Below are 20,263 nucleotides of genomic sequence, written 5' to 3'. Positions count from 1 at the left end.
GCATGCGGAGGCATCCGCATACAGCGGCACGGCCTGCGTACCCAGTGCTAAAGATAGGGTACGCACACCGCGGCTGTAGGCGGAGCTTCATAGAGGAAGTCCGCAGCCCTCCGCACCTCGACCATACACTAGTGTGAAACCAGCCTAGGTGTAATCTTGGACATGCTGTTGTCCAAGACAAATTTGGGGAAAACCTGCTCTGGGTTTTGTGTTTTGAAAGTGACTGCAGTATGTTAGTGGTGCAGTCCGTTTCATTTCCGGTCCGGGTTTTCCATGTGGCCTAAGGCCACAGATTTGATCCTAAAAACCCCTGCAGCAGAGCATTGGGTGTGTCAGTATCAGAGTGGAGTTTGCTTGGTGGGGAGCAGACAGTCTGCAGAGGCACGGCCTGTGAGAGAGTAACGCTAGCACCCATAGCGGCGCGGTCCGGAGGATACCAGGTGCTATGTAGTGCTGTGAAATGGACACTGATGCTATGCGACTTCCACTTGTGTGTGAATTGGACTTTAATACTGTGAGGAAACAGATTAGAGACTTTTGTGTTTGAGCTTTGAGGGCCACTGCCTCGTCACTGCGTACGGTGCTACCGCTGCCTTACAACGTGTATAACAATGAATTTCTATTGTCTGATGTTCGCTCTTTATGCTCAGCCAAATGCCTGGACAATCAGGTCGGTACAATTACAATGATACCAAACTTGCAATTTTTTTTTTTAAGTGGTGGGGAAAAAAAAATTGTGTATAGAGGGGGGGGGGGGGGGGGGGGGGGGTGGGTGGAAAGCCTGAGCAGCAATTTTTAACTACCTGTAACATTTTCTATGTTTTGGTCGCTGGAGCTGAGTGACGGCTAGTGTGTGGTTTCTTTTTTTTTTTGTGTGTGGTGACCTAATGTTTTTATTGATGCTACTTTGGAATAGTTACAATGCTCCAGTCATTTCTTAATGCATCTTGTTGAGTTGTAGCAAGCAAAAACATGGAATTTTTGCTATATATATATATATATATTTACAGTTTTTACAGATGGAGTTAATTAATTTTCTATTTTCACAGATTAGACTTTTCTGAACATGTTGAGACCAAATATGTGTATTTTTTTTTTTTTCCTCTCTTTTTTTATGATAACTGGAGAAAGAGGGGAGTGATTTGGGTTTTAATTTATTTATTTTTTTTTAAAAATAACAAAACCATTTTCTCCACTTCCGAAATGGCTGATGTACTGATGGTAAAAATGGACACAAGGACTAATATAAAAAAAAAAAGATGAAAATCGGAAGCAGCGCAGTAATGAAAATTTTAGTTGGCTTGGTATTGTGCAGACGTGAAAAAAAATGACGTGTGAATAGGACATAAAAACAAGTTGTCTGCTGCAACTGAGGGACTGTTAAGGGCCTGTCACACTAAGCGATATCGCTATAACGTCACTGGTTTTGTGATGTTATAGCGATATCACTATGTCTGAAACTTACCCTCCGACTGGCTCCCCCGCTGATTATCGCTGATCGCGTGAGAACGTCCTGGGCCATTTCTCGTCGTCAGCTTCCTGCTGTGGAGACGAGCGTGGAGCCGGGCGGGAGGACGTCAGGATCGCCTGGTGTGACAGGTAAGTAGCGACCCCCCCCCCCCCCCCCCCGCGCCGAGCCCCTGCGATGTCGCTGGTGAGATCTGCCTGTGTGGCAGCTCACTAGCGACCACTTAGCGATGCACCAGCGATCCTGACTGCGTCATATCGCTGGTCGGGATCGCTGGTACATCGCTTAGTGTGACAGCACTTTTATTAACTACGTCAGGAAATCTAATTGTGATCTGTTTGTGCTTCAGCTTGAGATGTTAATCACAGGTAAGAGTCTTCTCATTGCACAGTGCGCATGCACCACTGCAGCTCCATTCTACAGGGGCATTTCAGAGCTGGAGGGTCCATCAGACGGACCCCAGTAACCAGCCCAGCCCTGTGAATTCATGTTATTCAGTCTGACATTCACATCAGAGTTTATTATAATAATCAGACTGCTTCTCCTCTCGGATGTGAGAATCTACGGCCTTGTGACCCCTGGCATTAAAGGGAACTTGTCACAAGGTTTTTGCTCTCCTCCCCCCCCCCCCCCCATCTAAAGGCAACAATTCCAGCAATGTGTCACTTACTGGGCTGCTTGCTGCAGTTTAATAAAATCCCTGTTTTCTCTGCTGCAGTCTCTAAATCCTGAGTGCTGTATATCCCTAACCACACCACTGATTGCAGCTTTCTGTGTATACTGTGCATAGGCAGAAAACTGCCAAACAGGAAGTGGGTGTAGTTACACAGAGCTCATGAGTATGGAGGACGACATGGCCGCAGATCTAGGGTGTGTGCACGCTGCGGATTCTGCTGCGGTTCCGCAGCGGATTTGGCCGCTGCGGATCCGCAGCAGTTTTTGCTGTGGTGTACAGTACCATAATATCCTATGGATATTAAAAAACCGCAGTGCAGACAGCGCAGATTTTTCCACACGGTTTTCCTGCGGTTTCTAAACCGCAGAAAGAATAGACAATTCCACTGCGGTTTGCCATCTCCTCCATTGTGGAGATGCCAATCCGCAGGTAAAACCGCATGTCTTTTGACCTGCAATTTACCTGCGGATTTTACAAAACCCGGGCGACCAAATCCGCACCCCAATCCGCAGCGTGTGCACATACCCATACTAGTCCTTTATTGATGATCTGCTGATAAAGCAGTGATTTTTAACAAAACTACAGCAACCAGCCCAGTAAGTGACGCGTCACTGGAAGCAAGACTTGGCAGTGCTCTGAATGCTGAGTTCTTGTGTAAACCCGCCCACCACTGATTGGAAGCTTTCTGTGTAAATTGTACATTGAGAGCTGCTAATTAGTGAAGGACTGGAGTTATACAGAGCAGGAGGACTAGATGACGAGGGAGAATTAGTCCTTAGTGATCTCCTGCTGATAACTCTGATTTTATAGAACTTTTACAGCAAGCAGCCCATTAAGTGATATTTGCAGAAATCAGGGTCTCCTGACCCTATATCGCGCTGTTCCCATATTAAATAGGAAAAAAAACCTGCTGACAGATTCCCTTTACAGTGGACTATAGTAAATGTAAAACTGTGGCAAAGTACCTAAAATGGCAGGAGAAGGGAGGAATTGATGAAATATGTTCCTGGTCACTATTACTGGGAACATGTTAATAATTACTAGTATTGTACGTTTCAATGAAATATTTTTTCCATGTACAATAGGGAGGAGAATATAAAGTTTCTAAAGGAAGAAATACAAGAGAAGATCATGATCCTGGAGAGAATTCAGCTGATTCTGTAAGTGCTGAGACTTATTGCGCTGATTCCAGCAAATATTCTAGATGACAACACCGATAAACATTCATACATTGTCTACCCCCCACTGTGAACGGTCACTGACTGGGGGGCGGTAGTTACACTTTACCCTGAGTTATGGGGAAACCAGGAGGACTTGACTGGGGAGAACCTTAGTCACCAGCAAGATTCACTGAAGCCCCCCCCCCCCCCTACTAAACAGGGGGCAACGACAATGCTCCATGTAGGTGAATGAGGCATTGCTGCCCCCAATCCAGCCATGGCTGAGAACACAGTTCTACGTATATGTAGTATATATTGTGTGTTTATGTATGAATATAGTGTGTATGTATATATGTAGTATACATGTGCATCTCACAAAATTAGAATATTATCCAAAAGTTAATTTTATTCCAGTTCTTCAATACAAAAAGTGAAACTCATATATTATATAGTCATTACACAGTGATCTATTTCACGTGTTTATTTCTGTTAATGTTGAGGATTATGGCTTACAGCCAATGCAAAACACAAAAGTCATTATCTCAGTAAATTAGAATACTTTATAACACCAGCTTGAAAAAATGAATTTTATAATCTGAAATGTTGGCCTACTGAAATGTATGTTCAGTAAATGCACTCAATACTTGGTCGGAGCTCCTTTTGCATCAATTACTGCATCAATAGACAATACATAATTAAAAAAGGGATTTCTTAATAAAAGAGAAATACTCAATATTAGACCAAAATGTACAATAGTATAAATAAGATGATAAATGTTAAGAGATCAATGTAATAAGGATCAATGTGGAAACCAACATACCAGGTTATGTCTTCAAGAAATTAATTAAAGCATTGCAATGTAGATAAGATAAAAAATAACCTGAAAAAAAGGAGGGGGGAGGGTAATATTTGTACAATGTATGAGACCCTAATATAGTATAATAAATATGTGCAAAAAATAGCAAAAATTGATAAAAAATTATCACACAATAAGGTTCTTTAGACATGTCTCAAAATAAAGAGCAAGTTTAAAAAGGGAGGGGGGAGGAAAAATGAACGTTTTTTTGCAATAGATGGTCAACTGGCTGGGAATAATAAGGAAAAAATTCAGCTCACCCCTGAGATGTATTCCAATCCGGGAGGAGCATGGCGTCCCCGCTGCTGTACAGTGCTGTAGTTGAATGAGGAAAATAGGGGTGGAACCAGCTCAACACACAGGAAAAACTTGAATTTTTTTTTTTTTTATTGAAAATCCTTTTACAAATAAAAGTGGTGAAAAAATGGGCATCTTAGACAACAAAGCAATAAAGATGTGGTGTGTGATTTGCTCTACCATTGACTATACTGCATGTGAGGGTTCTAGAACACCCTTGCCCAGAAAGTTGACTACCTATTGCAAACAATTATTCACTCCCCCTCCCTTTTTGCACTTTATTTTGAGACATGTTTACAGTGCTAAACTTATAATTATCAGCATTATTTTTCAGTAATATATTTTTTATGCACAGTTTTGTTAAAACAGTGCTTCTATTGCTCTCTGTTTTCACTTGCACCTTATTGTGTGACTGTTTGGGTCACCCTTGATGATTTTATCAATTTTTAAAATTTTGCTCATATTTGTAATTTATTATACTATATTAGTGTCTCTTACATTGTTTGTACAAATATTACCCTTCTCTCCCCCCCCCCCCCCCCCCCCATCCCTGTTTTTTTTTTTTTTCAGGTTTTTCATATGAAAAACTTATCTACATTATCGCAATGCTTTAATTTCTTGAATGTAAAACCTGGTCTGTTACCATGTTGATCCTTATTACAGTGCTCTTATAGTTACATTTATCATCTTATTTATGTTACTGTACATTTTGGTCTAATATGTAACTTATCTTTTATTAATTACTCACTTTTTTTGTTTATTTGTCTGTGCGGACACTTTTTTTTTTTTTTTTTTTTTTTTTTTTTTTTTTGTGCTACAATTATTGCCCTTACTAATAAATATCCTAAACCTTAATTTTAATTGTCCTATTTTCTGATTCTTCTTTTGGGGATACAGTAGGTCACACAAAGGAGTACACCCCTCACAGTTTTTTTGCCAATATTTTATATTGTTTCATGGCACAATACTGGAGATAAGACGCTTTGATACAATATAAAGTAGAGCACGATGGGGCGTGGCATGGCAGGCGAGGAGTGAAGACGTGTCCAGGAGAGCTCCCATCCCCGTACAGATACCTAACCCGAAAAGCGCCCTTTACAAATGCCCTCTAACCCGATGACTACCAGGATGAGCAGGGGGACCATATCCGCCGGCCCCGCAGCACCCGACAGGACCTCTCAGAGCATATCCCGCTACCTTACAGCAGCGGGAAGGAAAAAGGCCGCGGGCGCCATGACAGAGGAGGCGCGCGGAGTACAGCAGGCCCTGCTGACAGCAGGAGAAAGAGCACAAGAGGTGAGGGAGCGGCCTGGTGGGACAACTGAGCGTGGAGAGACCCCTCAGAGACCTACCTGTGTAGACGCTGGAGCCCCACGGGTGAATGGATGCTCTCCCCAGGATAAAACCGTTGAGCCCCTGGAGGCCTGTCTCTCACAGGGGAACCCTGTAGTTAGAGCAGCACAACCACGCTCTATAGCTGCGGGAGGTGGCCAGGGTGGGATGCCTACAGAACACACACACACACACACACACACACACACACACACACACACACACACACACACACACACAGAGACGGCGGTGTCCCCCCAGGATGTCAGTCTTGGCACCGCTGGTGGATCTCCAGCATTGGGGGTTGCGGACCCCATGATGGGAGAGCAGAGGGATGGCACTGGATCGCCTGCATATCAGGCACGACAGCTGCCTGGCGCGGCTCCCCCACCTGCCCACCGAATAGATGCATCTATAATATCACCGGGTGAGACATCGGCGTCTCCTTTGACTGGACACTCCGCAGCACCCATAGGAGCTGATCTCAACTTAATATACAATAAACTAAAGGATATTCCAACTAAGCGGGATATGGAGCAGTACATTGCTCGTCTAGAATCATCCTTTAAGGCTGAACTTTCTGTACTTAAAGATGACATCCAACAATGTGGCGAGAAAGTGGAATCCCATGACCAGTTTCTATCCTCCCTGAGTGAAAGAATGGAGGCTCAAGAAAGCGTCACAGCAGCCCAAGCTAGACAACTACAGACCCTAGCAGAAATGCTGGATAACTCCGAGAACAGGGGACGCAGGAATAATATAAGAATACGAGGGTTACCTGAATCTATACTTCCCCGGGAGCTGAATACCACTCTGAGAGGCATTTTCAACACGGTGTTAGACAGATCTCAAGACACCCCATTGGAAATAGACCATGCACATAGGGCTCTAGGCCCACGTCCCGGCGAACAAGACCCACCGAGAGATGTGATATGCCGGGTGCACAAGTACCAACTTAAAGATGCGGTCATGGGAGCAGTCAGAAGAGCAAAGCCCATACACCATTTGGATTCTCGCATACAGCTTTTTCCAGATCTGTCCAGATGGACCTTACAGAGACGTAGAGCTCTTCGCCCCCTTTTGAATGAACTGCGGCAGCGTGACCTTCTTTATACCTGGGGATTTCCATTTTGTCTTCGAGTTCAGAAGAGAGGCAGAGTGCATCGATTGAGTCACCCTAGTGGTGTTCCAGCTTTTTCAGCTGCCCTCGACATACCTGTGGTGGACATTCCTGACTGGCCATCCTTACCATCATTTTATCGAATGGAGGACCCCCGCAGAGGCCTAGACCCTCAACAACAGCGCCGTCGCGGAAGATGGCCTAATGGACAGGGACGCATACACCCGGAAGACGGAGAAGCTGACTGATTATCCTGTATTATATTCTTACATAGCCCATATTTCTTAAATTAGCAATGTTCTTTGTCCTTTAGTGGACTATTAATCTAGGATATGCTGTTTTTGAAAAAAGTGGATTCTAAAAAATTTATACTAGTTCAGAGTTATAGGGTGGGATACCTTTTGTGTACTGTACATCTCAACGTTATTGAAGCTAGTCGGGAGTCGTTATAGGTATCATACGTGTTATAGTTCTGATAGGATGCATATGGTCTTTACCCGTTACATTTTTGATTTGCAAGGAACATGACTGTTGGAGTGTGACTATCCGCACTCGTATTGTTAATTTCTTCTATTCTTTGTCCTTTAACTTTATTTACTTTTCTTTTTGCCATTTGCTGTATCCACCCCTCCCTTTTTCCTAGCCTTTCTCTCCCTTCTCAGTAGCGGGCACTGGACCCCGAGGCCGACTCCTCCTTGTAGGTGAAATTTACATCCTTGACCCCGGACTACATCCACAATGCCGGGTAAGGCTGCCACGCAGAAGATCATATTGGGCCCCTTAAATACTAGAGGCTTTAATATTCCACAGAAACGCTCACATATCTTATATGGCATGCATAAGAAAAGAGTAAATGTGTTGCTTTTACAAGAGACACATTTTAAAACTGGACACGTTCCTAATATACAAGATCGATATTACACAACCTGGTTTCATAGTACCAACCCGAACTCCCGATCCCGAGGTGTATCTATAGCACTCCATAAATCCCCCTGTCGCCTCTCTTGTACGCGATAGTTATGGAACATTTGGCGGTGGCGATTAGGAAGAACTCCAGTGTGCACGGTCTCTGGGTGGACTGCGTCCATTATAAGGCCTCTCTTTATGCAGATGATCTCTTACTGTATATATCCCAACCACACATTACTCTCCCATCACTAATGGAAGAGTTTCGAAAATATGGAGCAGTCAGTAACTTTAAAATCAATTTTCAGAAAACTGAAGCCCTCAACATTTCCTTAGGACAGGCAGAACTTAGAAGCATAATGGGAAACTTCCCCTTTCGATGGAAAACTGGGGCCATTCAATATTTGGGTGTTCAAATTCCTACTGACATGACTGACCTATACAAATTAAACTATGTGCCCCTCTTAGAATCGACTCTGAAACATCTGAGGGAATACGGCCGGAAAACTATCTCATGGTTTGGTAGGATGAATTCATTTAAGATGGACATTCTTCCCAGGTTTTTATACCTGTTCCGGTTGTACCACCGAAGACATTCTTCCAGACCAACAGATATGCGCTAATTCGCTTTATCTGGCAGGCTTCTAGACCCCGTTTAAAATATTCTATCTTAATTGCTCCAAAATCCAGAGGTGGTGCGGGTCTCCCTGATCTGGAACTTTACCATAGGGCCTCCTTACTTGCACGTTTATTTGACTGGCAATTCAACTACCACTCTAAACAATGGGTTCAATTGGAGCAAACATCTTTTAGTATCCCATTGCGCCATCTTCCATGGATCCAACGTTATGAGTTAGGTGCAAATGAATCTGAGGAATCCACTGGCTTCTTGATTCCAGAAGTCCTACAGATATGGAATCGTTTTAAAAATAAAAAATTTATTAGCACCCTAAATCCACTGACACCAAGATTTGGTAACCTGGATTTTCCTCCAGGATGTCTCAGAAACCAATTTCTGGGTTGGCATAGTAGTTCTGACTTAAGACTAGGACAGGTTCTGGTGGGGGGGAGTGTTCCGTCCTGGGATGCCTTACGAGAGAAGTTCCCCGATGGGGCTCTCTCCTGGATGGAATACAATCAATTGAGATCATTTCTTCGGGGACGTTTGGTCGATCGTTCTTCTGTTCCCCCCATGACACAGCTGGAAACGTTACTACAACAACAGAGCCCTCCCTCTCATCTGATTTCTCTTTTATATCAGAAATTCCACACAGGAGACTCGGTGATCCGTTTTGCCGCAAACGGATCCGTTTTTTTACGGATCTGCGGTAGCCGCTAATGGAAGTCTATGGGACAAAAACAGATCCTCCAAAAAAAGGCGGATCCGTTTTTTTAACGGAAAACGATGGATTTTAAAAAACGGAAGTGTGATCCAGGCCTTACCTGGTCTCCGACACAAACTTGTTTGGTTCAGATGGAGTCAAGCATATCTTGGTCTCATCACATCTCAGGACATGGTTCCAGTAATCCATTTCCATAGTTTGCTTGTTTTCAGCAAAGTGTTTGCAGGCTTTCTTGTGCGTCATCTTTAGAAGAAGCTTCTTTCTAGGACAACAGCCATGCAGAAAAATTTGATGCAGTATATGGCCTGAGCACTGACATGCTGACCCCCCCCCCCGCACCACTTTAACTTCTGTAGCAAAGCTGGCAGAATTTGCACATCTATATTGAGGAAAAACAACCTGAGGATATGATGTTAAGCACATGCAACTTCTTTGACCATGGTAAGGCCAGTTCTGAGGGGAACCTGTCTTGTTAAACTGCTGTATGCTCCTGGGCACCAATGTTGCAGCTCAGTTTCAGAATATTAGCAAACGTCTTATAGCCTAGGGCATCCTTACGTAGAGCAACAATTCTTTTTATCAGATCCTCGGAGACTTCTTTGAGATGAGGTGCCATATTGAACTTCCAGAGAACAGTATAAGAGATTGTGAGAGAGAGACAACACCAAATTTGACACAACTGCTCTAAAATCACACCTGAGACTTTGTAACACTATTGAGCTGCATGACATTTGGGAGAAAAAAATTACTACTCACATTTGTGGTATACTATAAGCCCTGATGATGTTTAATGTTAATGTTTGTTATATTACCTCCGACCCCGGGGCGCGAGGGTCCACCTCCGACCCCGGGGCGCGAGGGTCCACCTCCGACCCCGGGGCGCGAGGGTCCACCTCCGACCCCGGGGCGCGAGGGTCCACCTCCGACCCCGGGGCGCGAGGGTCCACCTCCGACCCCGGGGCGCGAGGGTCCACCTCCGACCCCGGGGCGCGAGGGTCCACCTCCGACCCCGGGGCGCGAGGGTCCACCTCCGACCCCGGGGCGCGAGGGTCCACCTCCGACCCCGGGGCGCGAGGGTCCACCTCCGACCCCGGGGCGCGAGGGTCCACCTCCGACCCCGGGGCGCGAGGGTCCACCTCCGACCCCGGGGCGCGAGGGTCCACCTCCGACCCCGGGGCGCGAGGGTCCACCTCCGACCCCGGGGCGCGAGGGTCCACCTCCGACCCCGGGGCGCGAGGGTCCACCTCCGACCCCGGGGCGCGAGGGTCCACCTCCGACCCCGGGGCGCGAGGGTCCACCTCCGACCCCGGGGCGCGAGGGTCCACCTCCGACCCCGGGGCGCGAGGGTCCACCTCCGACCCCGGGGCGCGAGGGTCCACCTCCGACCCCGGGGCGCGAGGGTCCACCTCCGACCCCGGGGCGCGAGGGTCCACCTCCGACCCCGGGGCGCGAGGGTCCACCTCCGACCCCGGGGCGCGAGGGTCCACCTCCGACCCCGGGGCGCGAGGGTCCACCTCCGACCCCGGGGCGCGAGGGTCCACCTCCGACCCCGGGGCGCGAGGGTCCACCTCCGACCCCGGGGCGCGAGGGTCCACCTCCGACCCCGGGGCGCGAGGGTCCACCTCCGACCCCGGGGCGCGAGGGTCCACCTCCGACCCCGGGGCGCGAGGGTCCACCTCCGACCCCGGGGCGCGAGGGTCCACCTCCGACCCCGGGGCGCGAGGGTCCACCTCCGACCCCGGGGCGCGAGGGTCCACCTCCGACCCCGGGGCGCGAGGGTCCACCTCCGACCCCGGGGCGCGAGGGTCCACCTCCGACCCCGGGGCGCGAGGGTCCACCTCCGACCCCGGGGCGCGAGGGTCCACCTCCGACCCCGGGGCGCGAGGGTCCACCTCCGACCCCGGGGCGCGAGGGTCCACCTCCGACCCCGGGGCGCGAGGGTCCACCTCCGACCCCGGGGCGCGAGGGTCCACCTCCGACCCCGGGGCGCGAGGGTCCACCTCCGACCCCGGGGCGCGAGGGTCCACCTCCGACCCCGGGGCGCGAGGGTCCACCTCCGACCCCGGGGCGCGAGGGTCCACCTCCGACCCCGGGGCGCGAGGGTCCACCTCCGACCCCGGGGCGCGAGGGTCCACCTCCGACCCCGGGGCGCGAGGGTCCACCTCCGACCCCGGGGCGCGAGGGTCCACCTCCGACCCCGGGGCGCGAGGGTCCACCTCCGACCCCGGGGCGCGAGGGTCCACCTCCGACCCCGGGGCGCGAGGGTCCACCTCCGACCCCGGGGCGCGAGGGTCCACCTCCGACCCCGGGGCGCGAGGGTCCACCTCCGACCCCGGGGCGCGAGGGTCCACCTCCGACCCCGGGGCGCGAGGGTCCACCTCCGACCCCGGGGCGCGAGGGTCCACCTCCGACCCCGGGGCGCGAGGGTCCACCTCCGACCCCGGGGCGCGAGGGTCCACCTCCGACCCCGGGGCGCGAGGGTCCACCTCCGACCCCGGGGCGCGAGGGTCCACCTCCGACCCCGGGGCGCGAGGGTCCACCTCCGACCCCGGGGCGCGAGGGTCCACCTCCGACCCCGGGGCGCGAGGGTCCACCTCCGACCCCGGGGCGCGAGGGTCCACCTCCGACCCCGGGGCGCGAGGGTCCACCTCCGACCCCGGGGCGCGAGGGTCCACCTCCGACCCCGGGGCGCGAGGGTCCACCTCCGACCCCGGGGCGCGAGGGTCCACCTCCGACCCCGGGGCGCGAGGGTCCACCTCCGACCCCGGGGCGCGAGGGTCCACCTCCGACCCCGGGGCGCGAGGGTCCACCTCCGACCCCGGGGCGCGAGGGTCCACCTCCGACCCCGGGGCGCGAGGGTCCACCTCCGACCCCGGGGCGCGAGGGTCCACCTCCGACCCCGGGGCGCGAGGGTCCACCTCCGACCCCGGGGCGCGAGGGTCCACCTCCGACCCCGGGGCGCGAGGGTCCACCTCCGACCCCGGGGCGCGAGGGTCCACCTCCGACCCCGGGGCGCGAGGGTCCACCTCCGACCCCGGGGCGCGAGGGTCCACCTCCGACCCCGGGGCGCGAGGGTCCACCTCCGACCCCGGGGCGCGAGGGTCCACCTCCGACCCCGGGGCGCGAGGGTCCACCTCCGACCCCGGGGCGCGAGGGTCCACCTCCGACCCCGGGGCGCGAGGGTCCACCTCCGACCCCGGGGCGCGAGGGTCCACCTCCGACCCCGGGGCGCGAGGGTCCACCTCCGACCCCGGGGCGCGAGGGTCCACCTCCGACCCCGGGGCGCGAGGGTCCACCTCCGACCCCGGGGCGCGAGGGTCCACCTCCGACCCCGGGGCGCGAGGGTCCACCTCCGACCCCGGGGCGCGAGGGTCCACCTCCGACCCCGGGGCGCGAGGGTCCACCTCCGACCCCGGGGCGCGAGGGTCCACCTCCGACCCCGGGGCGCGAGGGTCCACCTCCGACCCCGGGGCGCGAGGGTCCACCTCCGACCCCGGGGCGCGAGGGTCCACCTCCGACCCCGGGGCGCGAGGGTCCACCTCCGACCCCGGGGCGCGAGGGTCCACCTCCGACCCCGGGGCGCGAGGGTCCACCTCCGACCCCGGGGCGCGAGGGTCCACCTCCGACCCCGGGGCGCGAGGGTCCACCTCCGACCCCGGGGCGCGAGGGTCCACCTCCGACCCCGGGGCGCGAGGGTCCACCTCCGACCCCGGGGCGCGAGGGTCCACCTCCGACCCCGGGGCGCGAGGGTCCACCTCCGACCCCGGGGCGCGAGGGTCCACCTCCGACCCCGGGGCGCGAGGGTCCACCTCCGACCCCGGGGCGCGAGGGTCCACCTCCGACCCCGGGGCGCGAGGGTCCACCTCCGACCCCGGGGCGCGAGGGTCCACCTCCGACCCCGGGGCGCGAGGGTCCACCTCCGACCCCGGGGCGCGAGGGTCCACCTCCGACCCCGGGGCGCGAGGGTCCACCTCCGACCCCGGGGCGCGAGGGTCCACCTCCGACCCCGGGGCGCGAGGGTCCACCTCCGACCCCGGGGCGCGAGGGTCCACCTCCGACCCCGGGGCGCGAGGGTCCACCTCCGACCCCGGGGCGCGAGGGTCCACCTCCGACCCCGGGGCGCGAGGGTCCACCTCCGACCCCGGGGCGCGAGGGTCCACCTCCGACCCCGGGGCGCGAGGGTCCACCTCCGACCCCGGGGCGCGAGGGTCCACCTCCGACCCCGGGGCGCGAGGGTCCACCTCCGACCCCGGGGCGCGAGGGTCCACCTCCGACCCCGGGGCGCGAGGGTCCACCTCCGACCCCGGGGCGCGAGGGTCCACCTCCGACCCCGGGGCGCGAGGGTCCACCTCCGACCCCGGGGCGCGAGGGTCCACCTCCGACCCCGGGGCGCGAGGGTCCACCTCCGACCCCGGGGCGCGAGGGTCCACCTCCGACCCCGGGGCGCGAGGGTCCACCTCCGACCCCGGGGCGCGAGGGTCCACCTCCGACCCCGGGGCGCGAGGGTCCACCTCCGACCCCGGGGCGCGAGGGTCCACCTCCGACCCCGGGGCGCGAGGGTCCACCTCCGACCCCGGGGCGCGAGGGTCCACCTCCGACCCCGGGGCGCGAGGGTCCACCTCCGACCCCGGGGCGCGAGGGTCCACCTCCGACCCCGGGGCGCGAGGGTCCACCTCCGACCCCGGGGCGCGAGGGTCCACCTCCGACCCCGGGGCGCGAGGGTCCACCTCCGACCCCGGGGCGCGAGGGTCCACCTCCGACCCCGGGGCGCGAGGGTCCACCTCCGACCCCGGGGCGCGAGGGTCCACCTCCGACCCCGGGGCGCGAGGGTCCACCTCCGACCCCGGGGCGCGAGGGTCCACCTCCGACCCCGGGGCGCGAGGGTCCACCTCCGACCCCGGGGCGCGAGGGTCCACCTCCGACCCCGGGGCGCGAGGGTCCACCTCCGACCCCGGGGCGCGAGGGTCCACCTCCGACCCCGGGGCGCGAGGGTCCACCTCCGACCCCGGGGCGCGAGGGTCCACCTCCGACCCCGGGGCGCGAGGGTCCACCTCCGACCCCGGGGCGCGAGGGTCCACCTCCGACCCCGGGGCGCGAGGGTCCACCTCCGACCCCGGGGCGCGAGGGTCCACCTCCGACCCCGGGGCGCGAGGGTCCACCTCCGACCCCGGGGCGCGAGGGTCCACCTCCGACCCCGGGGCGCGAGGGTCCACCTCCGACCCCGGGGCGCGAGGGTCCACCTCCGACCCCGGGGCGCGAGGGTCCACCTCCGACCCCGGGGCGCGAGGGTCCACCTCCGACCCCGGGGCGCGAGGGTCCACCTCCGACCCCGGGGCGCGAGGGTCCACCTCCGACCCCGGGGCGCGAGGGTCCACCTCCGACCCCGGGGCGCGAGGGTCCACCTCCGACCCCGGGGCGCGAGGGTCCACCTCCGACCCCGGGGCGCGAGGGTCCACCTCCGACCCCGGGGCGCGAGGGTCCACCTCCGACCCCGGGGCGCGAGGGTCCACCTCCGACCCCGGGGCGCGAGGGTCCACCTCCGACCCCGGGGCGCGAGGGTCCACCTCCGACCCCGGGGCGCGAGGGTCCACCTCCGACCCCGGGGCGCGAGGGTCCACCTCCGACCCCGGGGCGCGAGGGTCCACCTCCGACCCCGGGGCGCGAGGGTCCACCTCCGACCCCGGGGCGCGAGGGTCCACCTCCGACCCCGGGGCGCGAGGGTCCACCTCCGACCCCGGGGCGCGAGGGTCCACCTCCGACCCCGGGGCGCGAGGGTCCACCTCCGACCCCGGGGCGCGAGGGTCCACCTCCGACCCCGGGGCGCGAGGGTCCACCTCCGACCCCGGGGCGCGAGGGTCCACCTCCGACCCCGGGGCGCGAGGGTCCACCTCCGACCCCGGGGCGCGAGGGTCCACCTCCGACCCCGGGGCGCGAGGGTCCACCTCCGACCCCGGGGCGCGAGGGTCCACCTCCGACCCCGGGGCGCGAGGGTCCACCTCCGACCCCGGGGCGCGAGGGTCCACCTCCGACCCCGGGGCGCGAGGGTCCACCTCCGACCCCGGGGCGCGAGGGTCCACCTCCGACCCCGGGGCGCGAGGGTCCACCTCCGACCCCGGGGCGCGAGGGTCCACCTCCGACCCCGGGGCGCGAGGGTCCACCTCCGACCCCGGGGCGCGAGGGTCCACCTCCGACCCCGGGGCGCGAGGGTCCACCTCCGACCCCGGGGCGCGAGGGTCCACCTCCGACCCCGGGGCGCGAGGGTCCACCTCCGACCCCGGGGCGCGAGGGTCCACCTCCGACCCCGGGGCGCGAGGGTCCACCTCCGACCCCGGGGCGCGAGGGTCCACCTCCGACCCCGGGGCGCGAGGGTCCACCTCCGACCCCGGGGCGCGAGGGTCCACCTCCGACCCCGGGGCGCGAGGGTCCACCTCCGACCCCGGGGCGCGAGGGTCCACCTCCGACCCCGGGGCGCGAGGGTCCACCTCCGACCCCGGGGCGCGAGGGTCCACCTCCGACCCCGGGGCGCGAGGGTCCACCTCCGACCCCGGGGCGCGAGGGTCCACCTCCGACCCCGGGGCGCGAGGGTCCACCTCCGACCCCGGGGCGCGAGGGTCCACCTCCGACCCCGGGGCGCGAGGGTCCACCTCCGACCCCGGGGCGCGAGGGTCCACCTCCGACCCCGGGGCGCGAGGGTCCACCTCCGACCCCGGGGCGCGAGGGTCCACCTCCGACCCCGGGGCGCGAGGGTCCACCTCCGACCCCGGGGCGCGAGGGTCCACCTCCGACCCCGGGGCGCGAGGGTCCACCTCCGACCCCGGGGCGCGAGGGTCCACCTCCGACCCCGGGGCGCGAGGGTCCACCTCCGACCCCGGGGCGCGAGGGTCCACCTCCGACCCCGGGGCGCGAGGGTCCACCTCCGACCCCGGGGCGCGAGGGTCCACCTCCGACCCCGGGGCGCGAGGGTCCACCTCCGACCCCGGGGCGCGAGGGTCCACCTCCGACCCCGGGGCGCGAGGGTCCACCTCCGACCCCGGGGCGCGAGGGTCCACCTCCGACCCCGGGGCGCGAGGGTCCACCTCCGACCCCGGGGCGCGAGGGTCCACCTCCGACCCCGGGGCGCGAGGGTCCACCTCCGACCCCGGGGCGCGAGGGTCCACCTCCGACCCCGGGGCGCGAGGGTCCACCTCCGACCCCGGGGCGCGAGGGTCCACCTCCGACCCCGGGGCGCGAGGGTCCACCTCCGACCCCGGGGCGCGAGGGTCCACCTCCGACCCCGGGGCGCGAGGGTCCACCTCCGACCCCGGGGCGCGAGGGTCCACCTCCGACCCCGGGGCGCGAGGGTCCACCTCCGACCCCGGGGCGCGAGGGTCCACCTCCGACCCCGGGGCGCGAGGGTCCACCTCCGACCCCGGGGCGCGAGGGTCCACCTCCGACCCCGGGGCGCGAGGGTCCACCTCCGACCCCGGGGCGCGAGGGTCCACCTCCGACCCCGGGGCGCGAGGGTCCACCTCCGACCCCGGGGCGCGAGGGTCCACCTCCGACCCCGGGGCGCGAGGGTCCACCTCCGACCCCGGGGCGCGAGGGTCCACCTCCGACCCCGGGGCGCGAGGGTCCACCTCCGACCCCGGGGCGCGAGGGTCCACCTCCGACCCCGGGGCGCGAGGGTCCACCTCCGACCCCGGGGCGCGAGGGTCCACCTCCGACCCCGGGGCGCGAGGGTCCACCTCCGACCCCGGGGCGCGAGGGTCCACCTCCGACCCCGGGGCGCGAGGGTCCACCTCCGACCCCGGGGCGCGAGGGTCCACCTCCGACCCCGGGGCGCGAGGGTCCACCTCCGACCCCGGGGCGCGAGGGTCCACCTCCGACCCCGGGGCGCGAGGGTCCACCTCCGACCCCGGGGCGCGAGGGTCCACCTCCGACCCCGGGGCGCGAGGGTCCACCTCCGACCCCGGGGCGCGAGGGTCCACCTCCGACCCCGGGGCGCGAGGGTCCACCTCCGACCCCGGGGCGCGAGGGTCCACCTCCGACCCCGGGGCGCGAGGGTCCACCTCCGACCCCGGGGCGCGAGGGTCCACCTCCGACCCCGGGGCGCGAGGGTCCACCTCCGACCCCGGGGCGCGAGGGTCCACCTCCGACCCCGGGGCGCGAGGGTCCACCTCCGACCCCGGGGCGCGAGGGTCCACCTCCGACCCCGGGGCGCGAGGGTCCACCTCCGACCCCGGGGCGCGAGGGTCCACCTCCGACCCCGGGGCGCGAGGGTCCACCTCCGACCCCGGGGCGCGAGGGTCCACCTCCGACCCCGGGGCGCGAGGGTCCACCTCCGACCCCGGGGCGCGAGGGTCCACCTCCGACCCCGGGGCGCGAGGGTCCACCTCCATGAAGAAGTAGCCAGATCACTGTTGCATGATTTTGGTAAGTATTGCAATGTTGTGTGATGTGCCATTGAAAACGTAAATGTAGGTGTATTGTTTTACTATTAACTTTTTTTTTTTTACCAATGTTTTCTCTTATTTTCACCAAAGAACCTGTTGCAGCACAACTCAACCTGGATCATCTTCTGTTGAAGCGGCCCCTCATTGACCAGACGACGAACAGACGCAGTCCCAATCATTCACCAGCAATGTAGCAACCTGTCAGGCCTCACGGGCTGAGGAACAGGCAGCCAACGGTCCTTCAGGTTTTCTCTTCTCCCAGCTCTCTGGGTCTTCTTGTCAGCGGCAGAGGGCCTGGGAGAGGTGACTCATGCCCAAGTTTATGCACTTAAGCTCGGTCTTCCAGGATGGGATTAAGGTGCTTGGTGACAGACAGAAGAGTGGGTTCAACCATGTTAACAAACTCCTTGACTGCCTGGAAGCCGACCTTGGGAGACCACCACGCCTTTTTTTTTTTCAGCAAGAGCACAAAGTGTCGGAAAACCTTACATCTCAATTCCAGCTCAACGTCATGCAGGCCTGCCAGGCTGCTTACAGCCACACATTGCCACAGTTCCAAAGCTAGAAATCCACAGGTTGGAGGATATTACCAGCAGCCAAACAAATACTTTACAACTCCCACAGCACCGAGCTGTCCTCCGCCACCACTGCTACCGACTTCATCATCTCTGCAGCCAGCAGCATCCACCACGTTGCCCAGTCCAGCCGCATGCCAGAAGACTGCTACAGAGGCCAAGAAAACAAAGGCCAAAAAAACAGATTACCACCAGGACGAAGACCCAGAGGCAAAAAAAAACTGCCAAAATTGGACCCACCACCTCCACCTAGCAATGTGTCTGTTGTCAAATTTGTCACTACCTTCCCTTGTGTGTATCTTCCAGTTTGTCTATCCATTCCTATGATTCCATCCATGATCCAATCCTTCAATTTGTTGCCCCTTCCCCTGTAACCCCTTCCTCATCAACTACCACCCAATCCTCACAGCTCTACACCCCCCCTCACCCTCAGACCCCGATCCTAAACCCAATTTTTTTTAGTAAATAAAATTTTTATTTACTTTGCAATATCTGTTTTCTTTGTTTATTTAAGCGCTGCTGCAAACACACGTGTGTATTGTATTGTTGAGGGACCTTGTAACAGGTGAGTTACTACAGGTATTTTATTATTTAATTCTGCAAAGATTACAGGTACATATTAACAATACAGGTGCATATTACTTAGCGGCTTAAACCATTCTGTCTTGCCATGCCACACGTCCATTATCAGAAAGTATGCAGCAAACTTATCCCTCATCTGGGCAACTTCCACTGTAGTTCTCAGAGGGTGATCTTGGTAATCATGCAATGTAACAGGTTTCTCAGGTTCTAAGTTGGGTCGCTCTTTTGTAAGAATGAAATTGTGCATAACAACACGCTTTCACAACCTCATCAATTGTCTCCATTTTGAGATTTATGGCTGTTCCCAAAATGCACCATTTCTCTAGTCACCTTCCACGACAGCCACCTTGGAGGTTATCTCCCCGCCCTAATAGGGGACAGGAACACAAAGGTTAAATAATCCTCCCCTTCCTGCTACCTCAGTGTTTTTCCTGTCCCCTATCGGGGCATGAAGAGGTCACAAGGGGCTGCCGTGGCCAGCGAGCGGAGCCCCTATGTACTCGCCGAGGTCGGGGGGTTCGCCTCTCCTCCTCCATGGGCTGCTCCCGTCTCCACCGCGGTGTGGCTCGGGATTTCTGCCGCCCCTCCGGGGTAAAGTGGGGCGGTATGGTGCCTGCCGGGGTCCTGCATAGCTCCCCGGCTTCCTCCTTCCTCCCAGCACCGCATTGGAGCAGCGTGCGCGTGTCAGAGGGGGCGGGCAATCGACCGGAAGTAGCGGCGTCCTGTGAGGGGGAAACGCGCGCTGGCACCCGGGGGACCCGGGAATTTAATCCAATGGCGGCGGGGGTCGAGCGGTATCCTCCCCAGGGAGGAGCACCCAGCAAACGAACGCAGCATCATCCTTAAAAGGGTGCAGCAGCTCCAGGTAAGCATAGTGTGTCTGTGGTGTGTGCAGACATGGATGGTGAGAAGCCCTCAACTGCAGCATCTGCGGAGCCCAGCGTTCCCCCTCCTACAGTGAGTAGCAAGGCCGGTCCCTGTCAAATAGTTGATGGCACAGGCCTGAGTAAGCCTTTTTCTTCTTGCAGGAAGACAAGGCCTCTGTCCCTAAAAACCCCCGCAAGTGTGGTATATGTGGTGCCAGGTTTCCTTCTGACTACAAAAAGAAGTTATGCCAACCTTGTACGCAAAATATCCTGTGTACCGAGCAACCCTCCCTGTTTGACAGCATAAAAACTCATTAGGCAGGAGGTTGCATAAAAACTCATTAGGCAGGAGGTTAAAACCTCCAAAGCAGCCCAAACCCCGGTGGCACAGGGCCCAGCCCCAAAAAAGAGGAAAAGGGCTCCTATGGAAGCCGACTCAGGAGAAGTCCGTTCCTCAGGATCGGAGGATATTTGGGAAAATGAGGGCTCCACGTCCGCCTCCAGTCATGATGCAAAAAAATACTATTTCTCCTCGGAGGATATGGAGGAGTTAGGCTAGATCCACACTAGCGTTTGAGCGCAGCGACGGTCTGCGCACGGCCGCCGCTAAGCCCCGCCCCCCGCCGGTAGCTCCGCCCACCGGCGCATGA

General features: G+C 58.6%; 1 long non-coding RNA gene across 1 annotated transcript; it reads left to right on the top strand.

The window, feature by feature from the left end:
• Positions 1-331: 331 nt before the first annotated feature.
• On the top strand, positions 332-18,612 carry LOC141048116 (uncharacterized). Its single transcript, XR_012219963.1, has 4 exons — positions 332-440; positions 3,230-3,304; positions 7,553-7,654; positions 17,681-18,612. It is a non-coding gene; the product is annotated as an uncharacterized lncRNA (long non-coding RNA).
• The last annotated feature ends 1,651 nt before the right edge of the window (positions 18,613-20,263 follow it).

Source organism: Dendrobates tinctorius, unplaced genomic scaffold (assembly GCF_039654945.1).
Source record: "Dendrobates tinctorius isolate UK_male_01 unplaced genomic scaffold, ASM3965494v1 ptg000133l, whole genome shotgun sequence".
In the NCBI taxonomy this organism is placed as follows: domain Eukaryota; kingdom Metazoa; phylum Chordata; class Amphibia; order Anura; family Dendrobatidae; genus Dendrobates; species Dendrobates tinctorius.
Note: the sequence above shows the minus strand (reverse complement) of the source record. Positions and strands in the feature narration are given on the sequence as shown.